Below are 14759 nucleotides of genomic sequence, written 5' to 3'. Positions count from 1 at the left end.
AGTCCACTGTTTCCCTGATGATCGATGACATCATAATCCCAAACTCCACCCCCAGCCCTCCAGCGTCCAGTTTCCTGTCAAACGCCTTCCCGGGTCTCTCCCCAGGAACAAACTCCCCTTCTCAGTATCTTCTTTTCCCTCAGTGTTCAGGTGTTCTGCAGCTGTCTACAGGCTCCTCTCCTCTTGGCTCCCCTTTACATTCCTACTTCACACGCTGTCACGTTTACCTTCAGACTAAATGGCTCAAAACCAAATGAGATAAGGCCTTAGAGGCCTCATGAAGCAATAGACTTTCAGTTGCTTTTGAGGCAGACATTCCTAGATTTGAAAACTTCCAAGTTCGGTCACTACCTAGCCAGTGGCTTCGGGCAGATTCAACTTTATAAACCCCCTTTTCTTCACCCTGAAATGGAACTTATGTCATTGAGATTATCAAAGCTCAAATGAGGTAATGCTGTGGACTGAATTGTGTTCCCCCAAAAATGTATATGTAGGAGTCCTAACCCCCCAACATGATGGTATTGGGGAAGTATGGCTTCTGGAGGTAATTAGGCTTAGGTGAGGTCATGAGATTAATCCTCAGGATGGGATCAGTCCCTTTATAAGAAGAGACCAAAGAGCTTGTTCTCCCCACCCCTCTCCCCTTGGTGTGAGGACACAGAAAAAAAAGACTGCCGCTTGCATCATAGGAAGCTATCTCTCACCGGGAGCCAAATAAGCCAGCCCTTTGATCTTGGACTTCCAGTCTCCAGAACTGTGAGAAATATACTTCGGTTGTTCAAGCCACCCAGTCTGTGGGATTTTTGTCACGATAGCCCAAACTGACTATGACAGCATGTCAATTCATTGATACTTTTTCACTCATTCATTCACTCAATAAATATGCATTGACCTATTCCCACGTGCCATATTCTATGCCTTGTTTAGCAGAAAGATATTAAACAAAACACAATTCCTACCTTCATGTAGCATAAACTACATTGTGGAGGGCTGACCAGTCATTACAAAAATGATTAACTATTAGAATTGTATTCAGTCCTGTGTGGAGAAGTTCAGGGACCCTGAGAATAGTTAATGGTCCTAACTCAACTCTGAGAAATCACGGACTCTTCTCTAGAGAAATGACGTTTAAGCTGATGAGCCAAGCAAAAGTATGAGGATGAGGAAACAGAAGAGAAAGTTCCAGGTGGTGGGACAAGCACGTGTGTAGCAACATAGGCTGCTGTAACAGAGTACCATAGATATATAAAAAGAAGAAATTTATTTCTCCACCCTCATGACCTAATCTTCTACCAAAGACCCCACCTCCCAATACTGTCACATAGGTTCATTCAACCTATGAATTTTGGGGAAACACAAACATACAGTCTATAGCAATGGTTAAAGACCCTAAGGTAGAAAAGAGCATGGCCTAAATCAGGTACAAACCAAAGCCAGTGTGGTAGGACCATAATAGGGAAGGCAGAACCAAACTGAGATGGGTTCAAAGAGGTCACTAGAAATTTGAAGGCCTTGGTAAGGAGTCTGAAGTTCATCCTGAAAGTAAAGGAGGTACACTGAAGATGTGAAACCAGGCAGTGGGTCCAAGAAAGCCAGTGGATTTTAAATTTGTTAGGTGTGAGGGGTGCCTGGGTGGCTCAGTCAGCTAAGCATCTGACTTCTGCTCAGGTCATGATCTCACAGTTCATGGGTTCGAGCCCCACGTCAGGCTCTGTGCTGACAGCTCAGAGCCTGAAGCCTGCTTTGGATTCTGTCTGTCTGTCTCTCTCTCTCTCTCTCTCTCTGCCCCTCCTCTGCTCATGTTCTGTCTCTCTCTTAAAAATGAATAAACTTTAAAAATTTTTTTTAAATTTTATATCCTGCCACTTTGCTGAATTCATGGATCAGTTCTAGCAGTTTTTGGTGGAATCTTTTGAGTTTTCCATATACAGTATCATGTCATCTGCGAAGAGTGAAAGTTTGACCTCCTCGTGGCCAATTTGGATGCCTAAAAAAAGTTTTTTTTCATTTTCAAGTGGGAAACCAGGAGTCCAACCTATCCAGAATACATCTCCCACTTCTTCTGAGAACAGCACATCCCCAGTTGATTTGTGGTAAATCATACCTCCCCTACTCTAAGTACTTGTGATTGGGTTAAGTTGACTATTATCCCCAATTCCAAGAGTGGGCTCATGGCCTAAAGCTGGCAAATCAGAGGCCACGGGATACCTTGAGGCACAGTGATGGCTTTGAATGGACATAGGATTCAGACAAGGCCAATGAGTTTCAATACCAGGACTTTTAACAGAACTATGGGGGAGGAGGGGAATCCCTTTTTCTATGAAACAGGAGCTGTATTGCTCTTGCAATGGTAGAAAACACTTAGAAATGATGCCAACCCTGAGGAAAGAAGGGCCAAGGGATGAAGCAAACATGACTTCGTCTTGATGGTCACATTTGAGTCCCCTGAGTTCAGCCACACTTAAATATCTCCCAGGTTTGTAGGAGAGGATAGTGGATTTAGCTTGTGGCATGTGAGACACCCAATGGAGATGCCCAGTAAAACATAAAAACATTAGAAAGATAGATGGATAGATGTGTGCATGGATGAATGGATAGATAGACAATGCAGGGAATGGAAAAGGGAGAAAAGGGAAGGAGGAGGGGCAAAACAGAATTCTTGTCAGGGAAGGCAGACAATCTCTCTATGCTGTCCTGTCCTCCACTCCCTTGTGGTATATTCAATAAACTCCTATTGCCTTAAAAAAAAAAGGAAAAAAATAAAGAAGAAGAGTTCTTGACAGGAAATACATTGCGATCCACCAGATCCCATAAATGGTAAAAGCATCCATAGAAACGACCAAGATGGGGGGTCCTGGGTGGCTTAATCAGTTAAGCGCCAACTTCAACTCAGGTCATGATCTCATGGCTTGTGAATTCAAGCCCCATGTCAGGCTCCGTGCTGACAGTTCAGAGCCTGAAGCCTGCTTTGGATTCTGTGTTTCTGTTTCTCTGCCCCTCCCCCACTTGTGCTCCATCTCTCTCTCTCTCTCTCTCTCTCTCTCTCTCTCTCTCTCAAAAATAAATAAACATTAAAAAAAATAAAAAAGAAAGAAAGAAAGAAATGACTGAGATGACTCAAAAGCCAAGAGGTGAGATGGCCTAGGGGGAAAGTAAGAAGATAAGAGGATCTAAGATGAAGGAATTTCAGTGATTAGAGATAGGGAGAGGAAGAGGGACTGACAAAGGAAATTGAGAGGAAATGGCCAAAGTGGTGAAAGGCAGGGGCACCTGGGTGGCTCAGTTGGTTAAATGTCTGACTTCGGCTCAGGTCATGATCTCACAGTTCGTGGGTTTGAGCCCGGCGTTGGCCAGCTCAGAACCTGAAGCCTATTTTGGATTCTGTATCTCCCTCTCTCTCTGACCCTCCCCTGCTCGCTCGCTCTCTCTCTCTCTCTCTCTCTCTCTCTGTCTCCCTCATAAATAAATAAAACATTAAAAAAAATCAAAGTGGCGAAAGACAAACTGAGACAGAATGATGTTACAAGTGGAAAAGAAAAGAAAAGTAAAAGTAAAAGGAGATAATACGTGTCCACGTGAGATGCTGCAGAGATGATGTAAGATAAGAACCAAAGGATGTCCACTGTATTTAGGAGAAGAGCAAATCCTAGGGAAGGACTAGATTCCATAACCAGTAATTTGACAGAGCCAGCCAGAAACCCTTGACTTTGTAAACACATAGAAATCCTAAATCAAATATAATCATTAAAAAACAGTAATAATGGGGAGCCTGGGTGGCTTAGTCGGTTAAGCGTCCGACTTTTGCTTAGGTCATGATCTCGCGGTTCATGGGTTCGAGTCCCGCGTCAGGCTCTGTGCTGACTGCCAGCTCAGAGCCTGGAGCCTGTTTCGGAGTCTGTGACTTCCTCTCTCTCTGACCCTCCCCTGCTCACACTGTCTCTCTCTCTCTCCTAGAAATAAATAAAGCATTAAAAAATTTTTTAAGTAAAAATAAAAATAAACATAAAATAAAAAACAGTAATAAAAGGGAGCAAAACTCCCCACTCCTTCAGTGGGAACTATGCATAGAGACTTCCTTCCAAAGAGTGCAGTATGGAAAGTAGGGAAGACTAACTACGATGGCGACACCTCACAAAGGCTCCTGCAGCCAGGAAATCAAGGTCAGTATCAACAGCTGTAAATCATGTTGATAGTATGTACCTTTGTTATGATATGGTGAAAATGGCACCTAAATACCCATGACACCACTGTAACCACGAAAAAAACATTAGACAAATTCCAATAGTGAGGCATCCTGCAAAATACCTGGCAGGTACTCCTGATGACTGTCAAGGTCACCAAAAACAAGGAAAGTCTGAGAAACTGTTACAGCCAAGAGGAGCCTAAGGAGACATGATGACTAAATATAATGTGATATCCTGAATGGGATTCTGGAATAGATAAAGGAAACTAGGTTAAAATTAGGTAAATCTGCATAAACTATGGACTTTAATTAGTAATAATGTATTACCCACCACTATATGGTCAACTAATCTTTCACAAAACAGGATTGAATGAATATCCAATAAAAAAACAAAAAAAAGACAGTCTTTCCAACAAATGGTGTTGGGAACTGGACAGCAACGTGCAGAAGAATGAAACAGGACCACTTTCTTATACCTCACACAAACATAAATTTAAAACAGATGAAAGACCTAAATGTGAGACAGTAAACCATCAAAAATCCTGGTGGAGAACGCAGATAGCAACCTCTTTAACTTTGGCTGGAGCTACTTCTTCCTCGACACATCTCCAGAGGTAAGGGAAACAAAAGCAAATATGAATTATTGGGACCTCATCAAAATTAAAAGCTTCTTCGCTATGAGGAAGCCATCAACAAAACTAAAAGGCTAGCCACCAAATGGGAGAAGATATTTGTGGAATGCTGGGGTGGCTTAGTCGGTTAAAGCAACCAACTCTTGATTTCAGCTTAGGTTATGAACTCAGTCATAGGACCAAGCCCCAAGTAGGGCTCTGCTCTGAGCATGGAGCCTGATTGGGATTCTCTCTCTCTCCCTCTCTCGGCAGTCCCCTCAAAATAAATAAACAAACTTAAAAATGTTTTTAATAAAAAAGGGGATATTTGCAAATGATGTATATGATAAAGAATATCCGGTCTATAAAGAACTTATTAAACTCAACACCCAAAAAACAAATAATCTAGTCAAGAAATGGGCAGAAAACATGAATAGACATTTTTCTAAAGACATCCAGATAGCTATCAGAAACATGAAAAGATGCTCAATATCACTCATCATCAGTGAAATACATAGCAAAACCAGGATGAGATATGACCACACACCTGTAAGAATGGCTAACTTTAACAACACAAAAAACCATAGGTTGGTGAAGATGCAGAGAAAGGAGAACACTTTTGCACTGTTGGTGGGAATGCAACCTGGTGCAGCCGCTCTGGAGAACAGTATGGAGGTTTCTCAAAAAGTTAATAATAAAACTAACCTATGATCCAGCAATTGCACTATGAGGTACTTACCCGAAGAATGCAAAAATAGTGATTTGAAAGGATACACGCACCCCGATGTTTATAGCAGCATCATCTACAGTAGCTGAACTATAGAAAGAGCCTAAATGTCCATCAATTGATGAATAGATTAAAAAGATGTGGTGTATATATACATATATATGTATATATATGTATATATACACACACAATGAAATTTGTTCAGCCATCAAAAAGAATGAAATCTTGCCATTTGCTATGATGTGAATGGAGCAGAAGTATATTATACTAAGTAAAATTAGACAAAGAAAGACAAGTACCATATAGATTTCACTTATATGTGGAATTTAAGAAACAAAACAGAGGTGCCTGGGTGACTCAGTCAGTTAAATATCCAACTTTGGCCCAGGTCATGATCTCACAGTTCACGGGTTCAAGCCCTACATCGGGTTCTGTGCTGATAGCTAAGAGCCTGGAGCCTGCTTCATATTCTGTGTGTGTGTGTGTGGGTGTGTGGGTGTGTGGGTGTGTGGGTGTGGGTGTCTGCCCCTCCCCTGCTTGCTCTCTTTCTTGCTCTCTCTTGAAAATAAATAAATACTTTTAAAAATTAAAAAAAAGAAATGATAATAATTTTTTTAAAGTCTAAATATACACCAAACTTGTGATACAGGAATAGCCAACCTACGAAATTAGTTGAAGAAGGGATCATATCAAGTGTATGGTTTCTGAAAAGGGCAAATGAAATGGGATCTAGAATATAATGCCTGGAACCTGGCAATCACAGAGAACATGTTAGCTATATTTCTTCTTATTACTTTATCACTATTAAAACATAACAAAAATGAACAAGAGTAATAGGAATAATCATACTAATATTAATGCATGCTTTTTTAAGTGTTCTCGAACCTACTTAATTGCATGAAGTAGATGTGATATTGGGATACCTAGCCACAGGAGCAGAAACACCTAGTGCCAGCCATGAGCACCTTTCACCAGCCATGAGCACTAGCTTCCAGCCTTAAGTCCCATCTTCCTCAGTGGGAGCAAGAATTTGAAAATACATCAAGAGTGTTTTATTTTGTTTTGAGTAACTCAAACTTCTTGGTTCTCTGGGAAAACAAGTAAAATGTCTTACTTAGTCTTTACTCCCAGGTCTGGTTTCCAAAACAAGAAATTAATCATCTCAACCCTTATTGATCATTTAAAAAATCTTTTTGAACAAAAAATGTGTGTGATCGGTGCCACCCTTAGAGTTTGTGGTGCTCAGAGCATACTTACTATAAAATAGCACTGCTGGGGCACCTGGGTGGCTCAGTGAGTTGGGCGTCTGACTGTGGCTCAGGTCATGATCTGACAGTCTGTGAGTTCGAGCCCCGCGTCAGGCTCTGTGCTGACAGCTCAGAGCTTGGACCCTGCTTTGGAATCTATGACTCCCTCTCTCTCTCTGCCCCATCCCCTCTCATGCTCCGTCTTTCTGTCTCTCAAAAAATGAGCTAATTTAAATAAAATAGCACTGCTTGACTCCAGTGGGTTAAGGAAAGGTCACTTGCCATACAACTATGTCAAAAGCTTTGAGGAGCAACACAGATCCTTTACTACTTCCATAGTCCTCTAAACAATTGTGGTTGCTGAAGGGGAGCGGGGAAAAGGTGATATAAATGAGACTAGGAGCCTCCTGAAAGCAGAATCTCTTTCATTTGGGAACAGAAACACACACTTATATAACACATATACCATCAAGCACTGTTCTAAACCCTTTGCACATAGCAACTCACTTAGCCTCACAAACATCCTTATAATGTAGGATCGTCATTCCTACCTTACATGTATGCGAACTGAAGCAAAAAGAAATTAGGTAACTTGGCCCAGGTTCACATACCTAGGAAGTGGTAGAATCAGGATTGGAGCCTAAACAGTGACTTTCCTCTTCCCATGATCTTACTACTTTGTTTTACAGTCTTAAACTCCAGCAGAGAAATACTCAGATTACTTCCTTCTGCCTTCCCAATACCTACCATAGTGCTTAGCACATGGTTAGTGCCTTAGAAATATTAAATAGATATATGAAATCATTCTGTTTCCATTTTTCCTTGATGGTTTCACACTGTATATACTTATTTACTGTGTCTACCCCCAGATATGTTTATAAAGAACAGTAAAATATAAGATTTTCTTAGATTACCCTAGAATAATATCTGTGGCTGCTTACCTGATTTAAACCAACACTATAAATATAACATACAAGTTGTACTGGGTCTTCTTCTCTGCCATCTTTTAAATTCACAAATGTCTGGAGACTCCTCCTAAAATTATAGGCTCACAGAAACAGAATGGTGCCCAGAAGTCATCTTGTCCACACTGGCTCCAAAACTTTGCTTCAGTCTAAACCATGTGGTGTTTCCTTCTTTATTGAACATCTAAATAATTACATTAAATAGTTATAACATATTGAGCATATGCAAAAAATATGATGTTCTTCCCCAGTATTTAAAGACTAGATTCTTTAAGGTCTAAGACTATGTCTTGGCTTTTTTTTTTTTTCTGTACTCCAAGCCCTTGAGTGTAGCCTGGAATCCAAGAGTCATTCAGTACATCTTCATCCATTGATTCTCTTTTTCTTTAATTTTTAATGTTTATTTCTGAGAGAAAGAGACCGTGTGAGCAGGGAGGAGTCAGAGAGAGAGGGAGATACAGAATCTGAAGCAGGCTCCAGGCTCTGAGATAGCTGTCAGCACAGAGCCCAACACGGGGCTCGAACCCACGAACTGTGAGCTCATGACCTGAGCTGAAATCGGACACTTAACAGACTGAGCCACCCAGGCGCCCCTTCATCCATTAATTCTTGTTCTAATCTCTAGGCAGACAAATTTACTCTTTCTTCTATGTGATGGTCCTTCAAATAAGTGAAGATATCCCCACCTGAAATCTTTCTTCTTTGAGCTAAACCTGCCCATTTACTCCAACCATTTTTTCTTCAAGAAGGTTGATTCAGGTTCCTGACTCCTTGCAGAGGCTGTATCTGACTCCTACCAGCTTTGTCTGGTGAACACCTTTTTTATTATTTGGGGATCAGAGCCAGATACAGTGCGATTTGACCAGTGTGAGAACTTGAACTCACGACCCAAGATCAAGACTCACGTGCTCCTCCCACTGAGCCAAACAGGTGCCTCAGTTAAGCTGATTTATTGTATGCCTCTGCAGCATGGCCGTAATGTGAAACTTACATTGACACCCAGTGCATAACTTTTTAAATATTGTGCTTCACCTTTAAGGCTTGAGAGGCACAACCAATTTCTGCTCCTGAATGGATGTGATGAAAATCTGCTCTGCACCCTCTTAACACTCACCAGTGTTGAGATTTTTCTACACTTCTTTGAACATAGTATAAGGAAGAGTTGGATTTAATAGTTATACTCAGGCTGGACTTCTCACATGATTGAGTTTAGGCCGTACCCAGCTTCCTACAGGAACTTAGAAGACAGTCGGCCTCTGCGTCCTGTCTCACTTCTTACCCCACCCCCAACACTTACTCTCTAGCCTTGTTATGGTGTTTTCACTCACATCTAGTTTGTTCTTACCATATTTTCTCATATCATTTTCTTTCTGAATGTCTGCTTGTTACATTCATACACTGAGGTTTCTTTCTTTTCTACTACCATTGGCTAGTATGTTCTAATCTCTTCTTCAAACATGAGTTACTTTTATACAGAACTAAATTTACTTTTTTATATATTGAACTACATTTTTTAAGTTTACTCATTTTTTACATTTTTTTAATGTTTACTTATTTTTGAGAGAGACAGACAGAGTGTGAACAGGGGAGGAGCAGAGAAAGAGGGAGACACAGAATCCAAAGCAGATTCCAGGCTCTGAACTGTCAGCACAGAGCCCGACATGGGGCTCAAAACCATGGACTGCGCGATTATGACCTGAGCCAAAGTCAGGCACTTAACCAACTGAGCCACCCAAGTGCCCCAGTTTATTTATTCATTTTTGAGAGAGGGAGAGAGAGAGCATGAGCAAGGGAGGGGCAGAGAGAGAGAGAGAGAGAGAGAATCCAAGTGGGCTCCACACTGTCAGCCCACAGCACCATGCAGGGCTCTAACCTAAGATCATGACCTGAGCCGAAATCAAGAAATGAAGAATCAGATGCTTAACCAACTAAGCCTACCAGGTACACTGATATAGAACCACATTTTAAAGGTAAAATTCTCTCAACTTTAGGGCTTTAATATTCAAGGTATTATGTTGCTCCTAATGCCATTAAGTACTTAAGAAGGTGCATGAACACTTTTAGGCTTTGGGAGATCCAGTAATAACTCTGTGCTTGATACATCTGAAGATAGTAGTGTGTCCTTAGAAGATAGAATGAACTGTGAGGCAGTCAGGAGGTTCAGAAAAATAAATGTACCTTGCTACCATGAGAATAACTCATACCTGGAGAAACAAAATAGTTCTAAGTGAACTTTAGAAATTTTGCTATTTTTTTTAACATTTTTAATATTTAAGAGAGACACAGAGACACAGAGACAGAGCATGAGTGGGGGAGGGGCAGAGAGAGAGGGAGACACAGAATCCACAGCAGGCTCCAGGCTCTGAGCTGTTGGTACAGAGCCCAATGTGGGGCTCAAACCCACAAACTGTGATATCATGACTTGAGCCGAAGTCAGATGCTTAACCGACTGAGCCACCCAGGAGCAGCCCCCTTTTTAAAAAAAAAAAAATTTTACTGTTTATTTTTGAGAGACAGAGACACACAGAGTGTAAAATCTTGCTATTATTTTTATTGTTGTAGTTAATTGCACCACGGGAAGACATTCAGATTGACCATGTAAAAGAATGAACTCTTTATTCAGAAAAATAAGGGGGAAATGAGGCAAAGAAAAAAGACCATCTAAATTAAAAATAATATTTATATCAGTGTTTACGTAGGCAAAACATTTTACAAACCATTTCACTTATGTCTCATCTCACCCTCACAACAATCCAATGAAATAAACAGTGGGATATTATTCCCATTCTATAAATTTCAGAGGAAACAGGTTAAATGACTTACTCAAGCTTAAATGGCTCCTGAGAGGCTGAGATACAGTGAAGATCAAAGACTCCTTTTGTTTCTGTGGGTAAGTTTCCACTACCAGGCAGGGAAGATAAATAAGAAGGAAAAAATACAAACTTAATGGGAAAATGAGGCTAACTGCCCTTACACAGTATAATGAGGAACTGCTGAGTGGTTCTAAAAAAGCTCATTTACCTCCCCAAACACTTACCATTCCCAGGATGATATTTAAGAAACAGGAAGCTGGGTTGACTCAATACTTGTATCCTCATTTGTGCAGTGGAGCTAATTAGAGCACACATTGCATGGAGTTGTTGAGAGGATTAAATAAGATAATATATGTAAAGAATGGTAAGTATTCAATAAGTGTTAGTTGTTAGTATTGATGACGGTGTTATTTCAATCAGGGTGGATAGAATACTAGAATAAAGAGCAGTAGATATGCATTTTCATGCCGCATTGTAATCAGCCTACCCTAAATTATCTTCCTTTGGTTCTCTTATCTAGAGAATGAAGACAGTGTTCCTTTCTAGCTGCCTCCTTCACAGAAACAATTTATCATGCTGGATCCTGTCCAGAGCATTGAAAAGCTGTATAGAAATACAAGAAAATACCGCAACTATTTCTCTTCCCATTTTTATCTCTCCTTGCCCTTCTGAGCCAAGCCATTCAACAGAACAATGGAAGGGGTTTATGAGTAGTCATCCATTCAGACCTACGCAGACAACTTAAAAATTCAATGGCTGAACCGGAAAGAACAGTCAACTTGACTTCATTGTTTTCTGAGATTCAAACGAACAGTTCTTATCATCTATAAGTGATTCCCTGAGGTGGCTACGCATGTATCATCTAAGGAATAGACAGATTATTTTGCCATCGATTAGCATAGTGATTAGCCCATGAGATGTATGTATCATCTAATAGACAGATTATTTTGCCATCTATTAGCATCGTGATTAGCCCATGAGAGGTTTGTCCACAGGGAGATACTTCCTCTTAATGTCCTTGCAAGGCTGTTGTGGCTGCTCTTTACATTAGAAGGGATCCCAATTTGGGGGATGCCTAGATGGCTCAGTCAGTTGAGCGTCCAGCTTCAGCTCAGGTCATGATCTCTCGGTTCTTGAGTTCAAGCACGAGTCAGGCTCTGTGCTGACAGTGTGGATCCTGGAGCCTACTTTTGATTCTGTGTCTCCCTCTCTCTCTGCCCCTTCCCCACTTGCACACACACTCTCTCTCTCTCAAAAACAAATAAACCTTTAAAAAGTTAAAAGAAAAAAAAAAAGAAGTGATCTAACTTTGGTTCAGAGATCTCACTCTGTAACTTCATTCCTACAGCACCCCTCCTGTCACCCCACTGCCAACCACTAGGAACGGATATTTAAGGCCATGTCACATGAGCAAGTGATCATTCTTGTCAGTATCACAGAGCAGCTGATCATTCATGATCGGAGCATGACTGTTGACTAAGTCAGAGCCATTGGGACCCAATTACACCCTGTGGTATCAGTATGTGATTCTCCCGTGTCCTGCTTGATTTGAGATGTTTCAGGAATGATGTAACTTGGCAAATGAATCCGGAATCAAAAACTCTTTAGAGGATAATCGTAGGTCAACCACAGGTGATGCCAATCAACCCATGAATGTAACGTTTCTCACATGTTGATTTTATAATTAGTGCCCACTAATACCGGCTATTTCAGGTTAGTGAAATGAGTTTACAAATTCTAGATAGCTCAGGCCCCCTATCATCACATACATGCCAAATGTCATTCTGATAAATGCCATTGCCAAAGGCTTAGATATTACTTTCTGTTCTCATTCCTAAGATGATCAAAAACAACATTTTGATGGTCATGTTGAACAGAGCAGTTCACTCAGATTTAATTGAGCCAGATTAAGCTCATACTATGAGGGAACATTCCTACAATCCTTTTTAATACCCCTTTTGTCCCATGTCATAATTAAAATAATATAGAAATCACTTTATTAATATAGTTAGAACTATATTTATCTGTATTGAGCCTGCCTTTCAGTTTTCTGTCCACTCAAACTTAAAAGATCTTCTTAGGATTTATTAACTATTATCTTCACCTTTGCCTATATGACATTGAATCAGGGGCGCCTGGGTGGCTTAGTCAGTTAAACGTCTGACTTTGGCTCAGGTCATGATCTCATGGTTCGTGGGTTTGAGCCCCGTGTCGGGCTCTGTGCTGACAGCCAGCTCAGAGCCTGGAGCCTGCTTCAGATTCTGTGTCTCCCTCTCTCTCTGACCCTCCCCTGCTCACACTATCTCCCCCCCCCTCTCTCTCTCTTTCTCTCAGAAATAAATTAAGAAAAAAAAATTTTTTTTAATGTGACATTGAATTACACAATCTAGAAATTTTACTATATACTTTCTCTTCCAGGTTAGTGTTAAAACTTCCCTTTCCAGAAAACTGACTTTCATCCATATCTTTTGATTTTTTCCATCTTTTCTATATTTTCTTTCTCCTGAGATATGTTATTTCTTTCCTTTGGTTATAATCACAGTGACCTCTTTTTTTTTCTCTCTCTTTTCTTTTCCTTAACTAATATCTCAAGCCGTTTTAAATACTGGCTGAACAACTATTTGAAAAATTTTAGCCACATGCCGGTTTTGAAGGTTAACAGTGAAGACGATTTCTCTGCATTTAGACTACATAGCAGTAGATACAAAAATATTTCTTAAGAATATTTGGTTAAAGGGAGGCATAGTTTATCCTCTCTGGGACACTGGCTGGTAGCCATCAACTGTCAAAATCAGCATTTCTCACTGTGATATTCTTACGTTTATTTATTTATTTTGAGAGAGAGAGTGAGCACTGGAGTAGGGGAAGGCGGAGAGAGAGAGAGTAGTCTGCTGTCAGAACCCACTGTGTTGCTCAAACGTACGAACCATGAGATCATGACCTGAGCCTAAATTGAACGCTTAACCACCTGAGTCACCTCTCCCAATATGATTTTATTCTGAGAAAACCTAGTTCTATAAAAATGTTTCTAGAAAAAAATAAAGAGAAGCATATTTTTCTTTTCTTCATCTTTTTTCTGTTTTTAGTACCAGTTGCTATGCTTTAAGTTGTAATTAACAAAACTGAATTCAGACTGTTTCAAAACATGGAGGTATTTATTAACTTCACTGATGGCTGAGTCTAGAGGTGGGGCAGGCGAAATGCAATTTGCCCAGGCCTCCAGCTCCATTTCTGGCCTCTGCTTACATCTGTGTTTCAGATTCTTCCCTCTTCTCTGCAAAGTGACTGCAGCAGATCCAGTCCTCATGTTTACCTATCACAGTCTCCAGAGTACTAGAGAGAATCAGTATTCTTTAAAATTTTTGAGATTTGCTCTTACTGGAGCCAGAGCTAGTTTCAGCTTCTCCAGAATTCCAAGGCTGAGACCACACACTATGAACGCTTTAGAAGCAACTAACAGGTGGCCACTATCAATAAATTTGGAAAATACAGGCTTATACTCACTTCTAAGTTAAAGCACAGTCCTGAAAAGGAGGAAGACTTCAAGTCTAGAGAGTAAGCAGCAGGAAGAGACCAGCCCCATGATATTTATTATCACCAACACTTAATATAGGACTGCTGGAACAGAAGCCCTCTGAGGAGAAAATTTATCTGCTGTGCTCACCCCTTTTCCCTGGCGCACTGAAGAATCCCTGACATATTACAAGCACTCAATGAATATTTGTTGAATGAATGAAAGAACTGGGGTTTGTTTTGCTTTGTTCTGTTTTTTGGAGAGAGTGCAAGCAGGGGAAAGGGGGCAGAGGAAGAGGGAGTCTTAAGCAGGCTCCAAGCTCAGCACAGAGCCTGATGCAAGTCTTTGATCCCAGGACCCTGGGATCATGACCAGAGCTGAAATCAAGAGTCGGATGTGCAACCAAATGAGCCACTCAGGCACTTCTGAAAGAACTGGTTTCTAATGAAGGGCCTTTTATCTGAAAGCTTTGTTCCCATAGGGAAAGAAAACCCATAAAACTCTAAGTAAGACCCTTCTGAGGAAATGAGCATGAGGAGGAGCGAGTTTTTTCAATTCTCCATGAAGTCTTGCTTTGCAGTTGCTGAGGCAGACCATAACTTTACTTCCCCATCTATCCCTACCAAAACACCCATCTGCTGAAGGAAGTTATCATCCATGTGTTCCTTCAACCTAAAATTTAATTACAGCGTTCAGTAC

Source organism: Crocuta crocuta, unplaced genomic scaffold (assembly GCF_008692635.1).
Source record: "Crocuta crocuta isolate KB4526 unplaced genomic scaffold, BGI_CrCroc_1.0 scaffold282, whole genome shotgun sequence".
Classification (NCBI taxonomy): Eukaryota; Metazoa; Chordata; class Mammalia; order Carnivora; family Hyaenidae; genus Crocuta; species Crocuta crocuta.
The sequence above is the reverse complement of the archived record's forward strand: the minus strand, read 5'-3'. Positions refer to the sequence as shown.